Below are 8653 nucleotides of genomic sequence, written 5' to 3'. Positions count from 1 at the left end.
TTCCCTTCCTTCCTTTTCTTTCTTTCTTGCCTTTTCTTTGGGCTTTTCTTCTTTACCCACAACTAAGTATTTTTTCTTTTCCTTGTGTTTTAATTGTCTGATGCTTGATTCTGAGCTGCCTTTCATCAATATAACCAAAGCTGAGCCTGAGTCACTCTATTAGATTTTCCCGCACCCCATGGATTATTCTGATGTCTTTTACAAATTCTGTAATGAACAATTGTTCAGATGACTGTACTTGTCCCATCAATTTTTCTGTGAAATCTCTTGGTTCTTATCTCCATATGTGTCTTCATTCCTGGGGTGAATACTAGGGACTATACACTCACATATTAGGGGAGGAGAAAATGTCCAAACAATCACAAATCCTATCATGTCTATGAAATCATAGGGACAGCAAAAATTGTGCATCTGTGGGCATTATAACCACACATGGTTTCCATTGAAAGCCATTGGAAGGGAAGACTATGCCTGAATCAATTGGTGTTAGTTCGCCCAATTTACTCCTGACTGAGTCCCTCTTCAATGAGTTCTGAATTGGCAAGCATGGCAAGGCTCACTAGAGAACTATTCTGTGTTTGGCCTCCAGATGGCGAAGTTGCTCCAACCAGGACTCAGTTGAAGAACCGCGTTGTTCCTTTAGCTTTCACAAAGCTGCCTGAGGTGACCAATGGAGTTCCTTGCAGACAGTGACGTATGAAGAGAATTTAGAAACCATTTCAATCAGCCAAGGAGGAGACTCTTTCAAGCATCCTTGGAACAAGCTGAGGGAAGAGATTTCAGGAGCACCAACCATACGTACTCTTGCTGTTTCCTCAGATGTATTTCTCCTGCTCAGGGCAGATTTTCAAAAAGGATTCCACAGCTTCTTCACTTCTCAGCCATGAGCATGGTACCCATACCAGTGCTTGTGATACTTTTTTCCTTGAGTGAGTAAAATACTCTTTCATTCTCTTGTTCCCTAGAAGTTTGGTATTGCAACTGGACTCTGAATAGAGAGAGACACCTTCTCTTCATGGGTAAGTCTGTCCTGGACTCACTGACACAGCATTGGTGTTGCAGGAGGAACCGGAGCCCAGTCGGTGACCCAACCTGATGACCGCATCCCTGTTTCTGAAGGAGACCCTCTGGAACTGAGGTGCAATTATTCCTCATCTGTTCCCCCGTCTCTCTTCTGGTATGTGCAATACCCCAACCAAGGCCTCCAGCTCCTTCTGAAGTACACATCTGGGAACAGCATCGTCACAGGTTTCAAAAATTTTCAGGCTGAATTTAAGAAGAGTGAAACCTCCTTTCACCTGAAGAAAGCCTCAGCCCATTTGAGTGACTCAGCCCTGTACTTCTGTGCTGTGAGTGACACAGTGCCCTGGGCTGCAGGGGGAGCCTAACAGAAACTTCTGCTGATCGTGAGGCTTTCAGTGACTCAGGGCTCAGCCTGGAGAATTCTCAGTATAATCTGATGTTTTCTAAGAAAGAGTAGGGCAGAAAGGAGTAACTTGCTTAGCTCTAGTGCAGAACCCAGGGTTGGCTTACTCTTTAAAGAATCAGGATTCAGGAGAAAGGACAGTTCAGAAGAAAATCTCAATGTCTGCAACAGACTGGAGACTGGAATCTACTCAGTGAATCAGCTCAAGTGGCACAATAGTGGGGACTGTTTTTGAGGATTGCCATCTGACCAGTGACCAGACATAGGAGAGTACTGCCACAGTCTAAACCAAGGCTTCTGTCTGAATGAGGAACTTTTCTTAAGGTTCCAGATAATGGAATCTGTTTGTGAATATCTGCAAAACTGAATGGGTAGTTGGAGGTTAAGAAGAGTTAGGAGAAGGAACTGGAGAGCATGTGATAAAACCAAATCACTAAGCACACTGGGAGACTATTTCTTGACTGTTTCTGTAATTTACTCAGCTCTTTAATTTTAATATAATCTCAAGATGGTAGCACTCAGACCTACAAGAATCCATTAGTAAATCAGATTGAAGAGGGCATGGGTTGTGACAGTATGACAGAGATGAAAATTTGAGCACCCTTGAGAATGAGTTGTTTAGGGGTAAGTGGGCCTTTGAGGTTCCTTTTATATTTTATTTTCCTGACTTTTAGAACTAAAAATTCTTATCATGCACTTCTACTTCCCTAATTAGAAATTTCTCCAATATGCTGAATGAAATTCCTTCTCCTATATCTCCTCTAAGAAAGAAATAATAGAAGGAAATACGAGAAATAGACAGGAAGAGTAGAGAGAGTAGAAAAGGGGGAGAATTGAAGAAAGTATAGAGAAAGAAAGAGGAACATTTTGTTAGAACAGCAGTCTGTGGCCCTTACCCCATGTTCAAACAGCACAATCAGTCATTTGGGTCTGCAGAATATAAGAGAAAGGGATTAGATGGGAGAAGGGAGGAAGGGAGAATGAGATCAAGGTGAACATTTTACACATGCCCTATTTGTTTTTTGTCATATGTTATGTTCATGTATAAATATAAATCCATAGTGCTTTTGCAAAGCTATTTTAGTTTCTTTTATTTATTTTTTTAAAATAGGGGATTAACAACATGACATGTACCATAAAAGAATAATAATTTGTGAGATAGTCTACATAAGTAAATTCTCAAATTCTCTGTCAAACTCTATGTCTTGAATATATAGTTTGTGTATATATGTATATATATATACAAACCAGGTCACTGAAGCTGTGGTTCTGCAGAATGATTGACTTGGATGAGGCCCCTATTTCTCTCCAAGTTGTTCTCTTCCTCTTCTCACCCTCCATGCAAACTTTCAAATGTTTCTCTTTACATAGTTCTCAGAAAAGACTGAGTATGTTTGGAATATCTCTTCTTACTGTTCCCTCCACCTCTACCAGCCTTTGTTCTCCTATCCACAGTGCACGCGCATGCACATATATATACACACACACACACCTGAGAAAGATTATACCTTTAGCCTTGGATCAGCCATCATTCTTGGAATTTCCTGTTAAGAAACACAGTACAAAGAGGGACTTTACCTAATAAATGCAATCAGTGTAACCTGGTATCTTGTACCCTTAATGAATCACCACCAATAAAAAAAAATAAAAAAAAGAAACATAGTGCAAAGCTCAGATGTCAGTGTGACAGAGCTCAGTGAGTCTGAAGAAAGTTATTAGACCGTAAGAACACAATTTATCTGGATCCCAGCCTGGACACCCTCCAGAGGAGGACTGAAGTCACCCAAGTAAGTGGACAAAGAGCCATGGAGAGGATATTGGGAGCTCTGCTGGGGCTTCTGTGGGTCCCAGTTTGCTGTGAGTTGGGGTCACTGCAGGTGGGAGAATGAGTGTTCCATAGCTGACATTGGGAAGAAGAGGAAAGGAGCTGACACAAAGCTTCTGGTCTGTCCTACATTATCTTGGGTATTTCTTGTGAAGTTTCATAAGTTTGGAGAGTATATTAATAATTCTGCATTGACATTACTTGTGTTTGCTTTTCTCTTTCCAGGCAGGGATGAGGGGGCTGCAGGTGAAGCTGAGTCCCGAGTCTCCAGGAAGGAACCAGTATTACTCTGAGGTGCAAGTTTTCTGCCACCATGAACAGTATATAGTGGTTCTGACAGAATCCTAGGGGCAGCCATATCCATCTGTTTTTCATGGCTTCAGAGATAAAGCAGAATGGAAAGTTCATGTTAATAATGAATACTAAGAAACTCTGTAGTGTCCAACTCATCACAGCCTCTCAGCTGGAAGACTCAGGAATGTCCCTCTGCTCGGTGTAGGCACAGTGCTGCCAGGTAGTCTGCTACCTGGACCCAAAGTGCAGCTGGGTCTGCTCCACAGCCTCTGTCATGGGGAAGACTTGCACAGCAGGACTGTCACAGCTTGACGTTTTCCGATTTATGTGGGTAGACTTTTAAAAAAATTTTTTTTTGCAGTTTTTGGCTGGGGCTGGGTTTGAACCCACCACCTCTGGCATATGGGGCCGACGCCCTACTCCTTTGAGCCACAGGTGCCGCCCCTGGGTAGCCTTTTAATTACTTCTACAACTATAAATATATGATTCTGAGATGGAGCTCTTAGAGATGCTAGAAATGATGGCAATAGTCAAATCCACGTTGAAGTAGATAGTGGAAGTAGACTCAGGGTCAATGCTAGAGCCTCAATGAGTAGACACTAAATAGGTTAGTAGGGAGAGAACTTGATAGAAGTTCGTGTGCTGCTGGAGCAACTTGCCTGTTAATATCAGCACATAGCTCAGTTTTTTAGAAAGGTAAAAGAGTATTGTCATACTTGGCCATGCTGATATTTCTGAACTTGGTGCCTGAGAGCTTTGAATAACAAATATAATTGCAAAGTACCTGATGTTTAGTTGGCATTTACCTGTGATGAGCACCATATAAACCTCTTTAATATAGTTTAATGTTCTGAACACTGATGGGGATACTGTGTTCTCCTCATTGGAGGGGTGTGTGTGTGTGAGAGAGAGACAAAGGAAAGTAGCTTAGAATAAAGTGTTTTTCCAAGGCTAAGCTACTAAATAGCAGGATTGGAAAAGAAACAGTCTGATTTTAGATCCCAGATTCTTAATCCCTCCACACTTACTTCCTTCTTTGAACCCATGAGCATATTATTTTTAGTGATAAATATGCAGAATGTTTTCATAAAAGTTAATAAGTAAAGAAATAAATTTTGACAATTTTCAAATGGTGACTTCTAAGGAAATGTTTAGTTTTAATTCCTCTACGAAATAATGATTCATGCATTGTCCTCTGTAGAACCACCCATTGCCACTTTCAGCCTGTCTCAATGACTTAAATATTAGAAGATAGATAGAGGCCCAAGCTATCATATGATTTTTTTCATTTCCAACTACTTTTTCAAAATTTTATTTCACTTGGAACTTGTTCATATACTTGTTCACAAATATTTATTTTCAGTATGCTGGTCAGGCACTGATAGCACTGATATGGTGGCAGAAGATACCTTATTCTACAATATAGACAAGTTTCCTGAACCTACAGTGCAGTTAGCCTGCACTAGAAAGATACTGAGTTTGGAATTTAAGTGCTGCCAACTTGAGAGAGGGTTGATTAATACCTTAGGCTTTCTAATGAACCAAAGATCTCACTTTAGAAATAAGGTGATATTCCAGTGCTAATGGTTACATCTTAGATCTTGGGGAAAAACTGAAATAGACCTGAAGGTATAAAGCCTAAAATAATTTCCCATAAGATCAAGATGATCTATCAGTAACTATTTATTGTTGGGGCTACAGATCAACATACTTCTGAATAAAATAACAGAAAACAGATACAGATTTCTGGAAAAACAGAATAAATTTGAAAATCATCCATTTAATAAAATCACCAACTCACATATCCTAGAAAATTAGGTAAACTCAAGTAGGAAAAAAATAAATGACATCCATTTATGGATGACCATGGTACACCATGGTCAAATTGCTGAACTCAAGATAAAGAGAACATTTTAAAAGTGGAGGAAAAAAACATGCATTGTATACAGAGAAGTAATAAGTAGAATTCTGACTGACTTCCGATCAGAAATAATATAGGCCAGAAGACAATAAAATTAAAGTATTGACAGTAAGTTATAGAACAAGTAGACAGACTATCAGTAAAGATATTTGACATTGAAACAATCAACTTGACCTAATTGACATTTATAGGACACAATACCCACAAATGTAGTATACACATTTTTTCCAAGTACATCTGGGCCATTCATCAAGGTAGACCATATGTTAAACCATGAGATATTAAACAGTCTCAATAAATTTGAAAGAAGTTGTCATAGAGTTTGCTGACCACAATAGAATTAATTTAGAAACTGCTAGCAACAAGCTATGTAGCAGAAAATCCCCAAATATTTGCAAATTAAGCAACACAGTTCAGTGTAGCTTATTGATAAAAGAAGATTAAAAGCAAAGTTAAAAAATATTCTGAACGAAAAACTAATGAAATTCACAAAGAAATTCTAGGTTCAGGTGAATTGAATTAAACATTTAATGGAGATTTAATTCGAATCCAACATAAACCCTTTTCAGACAACAAAGGAGAGAAGTTTAGCCTTGTCTACAGTCATCCAAATCTTGCTGGTCATTGATGATCATTAGCATCAGCATCAGCATCTCCTGGGTGTTTGTTAGAAATGCAGAATTTTAGGTCCAACTCCATATCTGGTGATTCAGAAAATGAATTTTAACACAATCCCTGATAATTTTTATCTTTTTTATCACCAATGTGATCCTGGAGTAAGGAAGTGAAGAGAATGGTAAATAGAGGCAAGGAAAATAGTTTTTATTTTCAAATTCTATTTCCTTTTCTAGTTAATTATTTTATTTTGTTGTGTTTCTCAACTTTCCTTAAATTAGTTTCTTTCTTTGTGAATGAAATTGGGTCAGAGCAGTGGGTCTCATCTGCTCTGGGGATGTTTGGCAGTGTCTAGAGACATTTTTTATTATCATGACAAGGAGTTGAAACTTGTATCTGTGGACAGAGATCAGAGATGCACAAAACATCCTATAATGTACAAGACAGTCTCCAGCAAAGAATTATTTGGTATTAAGGTTAATAGTGCCAAATTTTAGGGGGTGGAGCCAAGATGGCGGACTGCAGCCAGCTTTTTACAGAAGCTCCCATCCAGAAGGAGGCTTAAAGGACAGAAGTTTAGCAAGGGAGCTGATGCTTTGGAGCGGAGCCAAGAGAGAAGATTGAAGAGCACACTTCAACCTTCCTAAGGTGAGCTGCAACCCCCAGAATACAACCAAAAGGTACAAAGTCCACCACCAAGTGGACGAGAGTCCCCTCCCCCATAACAAGTACTTGCAGTTTACTCCATGCAAACAGTGAGCAGAGTTCAAACTTCTTCCCACTCTATCCCATGGGAGAGACCCCCTAAAAACTGGACCTCCTACCCCTGCTGGCGTGCCATGGCACCCTCCGGCCAGGCATAAAACTGTAAAACTGTATAAAACTTTATATATTCCCCACCTGCAAAATTGAACTCTGAGGAGTCCCCACCCACCCATTCCAAGGTCTGGAGCTTTGTTACCTATGGAGTCCAGATTCTTGGGCATCTCCTTGAGAGAAGTGGAGGGGGAAAGGGCTGGTGCTGCTCTGTGCTGACTGTGGCACAGGCAAGAGGAGAAGAGAACCGGCTTGGAGGAAGCCAGTGTAGCAACAGTGGCATCCTGAGCTGCAAACTGACGCCATTCTAGGACTATCTCTCTGGGCAACCAGAGGTTCCGGACAGAAGCCACAGGCAGAACATAAGTAAAGAGATGATTAACACTGGCCCTCAGGGTATAATATAGCTGAGACAAAGGCAGTGGATGGGCAGAGGCTAGAATTGACACCTGAGTGTAAACTGCTATTTGTCTGCTGCCCAGAGCTGAATGCAGCCTCTGACTTGCAGAGGTATCTAGCTGGACAGAAGCACGCAAAGCCCCCATGCTGAACTCAGATTTCTGGCTGATTTTGCCAGTCGTAAACCCTGGGAGCAGTTGCCTACTGAAGTGAATAGGGTCACAGACCTGGGGGATTATGAGCGACTGGGTGCAAGGTGAGGAAAGAGGTATTAACCTTCCCAGACTAACCCATCTGCTGTGTGGGTCCCTTTGCCATCACAGAGCACTGGAGCAAGTTATATCTGAGCTGCAAGCGGACCCCTCTTATCTAGCTGCCATTCCCCCAGGAGGCTGAACTGGACTGATCTAGCTGCTACAGTTCCTCTGTTTCACTGGTTGCCCCAGTGGGGCTGAACTAGAACTGATCTGGCTGCTGCCGGTCTCCTGCCTCCCGGTAGCCCAGGCAGGCAGAACGAGGTCTAATCCAGCTACACAAACTTCCATTGGGTTGCTGCCGTTCCACTGCACCCTGGTTGTCCCAGCACCTGAGAACTGGGAGAAGACAACAGACATACTCTGCCTGTCTCTCTGGGCAACCAGAAGAAGCCGCCAACTGAATGGTTCTGATAAGGCCTCCAAACAAGGTAAACTGAGCATGGGGCGGAATCAGCAGAAAAACTCTGGCAACTTGAATAACCAGAGTAGATCAACACCCCCAAGGAAAAATGGGGTAGATGATGCAATTGAAGACACCATCCATAAACAGATGGCTGAGATGTCAGAAATCAAGTTCAGAATGTGGATAGAAAGTAAGATTAACAGAATGGAAGAAAGGAACGAATTAGAAGTTCAAGAAATTATTCAAAAGATTTCTCAAGAAATTATTCAAAAGATATCTCAAGAAATTATTCAAAAGATATCTCAAGAATTCAATGATTTCAAAGATAAAATGATCAAAGATTTTGAAACACTGAGACAAGAGGTTGCAGCCCTCAGGGATCTGAAAGATACAGTAGAATCCCTCTGTAACAGAGTGGAACAGGCAGAAGGAAGGATCTCTGATTTTGAAGACAAAGCTTTTGAAGAAGCCCAGGAGAGCAAAGATCAAAAGAAATGGGAGAGCAAAAACAGATCTCACTCTCAGAGAGCTCTTGGATAATTCAAAGAAAACTAATATTCACCTTATAGGAATCCCTTAGATAGCTCTCGGATAATTCAAAGAAAACTAATATTCACCTTATAGGAATCCCTGAAGGTGATGAAGTTGCTTCACAAAACACAGAGGCTCTTCTTCATGAAATTATGAAAGAGAACTT

This window comes from Otolemur garnettii, unplaced genomic scaffold (genome assembly GCF_000181295.1).
Source record: "Otolemur garnettii isolate 467f Iridium unplaced genomic scaffold, OtoGar3 scaffold00276, whole genome shotgun sequence".
NCBI classification, from domain to species: domain Eukaryota; kingdom Metazoa; phylum Chordata; class Mammalia; order Primates; family Galagidae; genus Otolemur; species Otolemur garnettii.
The sequence above is the reverse complement of the archived record's forward strand: the minus strand, read 5'-3'. Positions refer to the sequence as shown.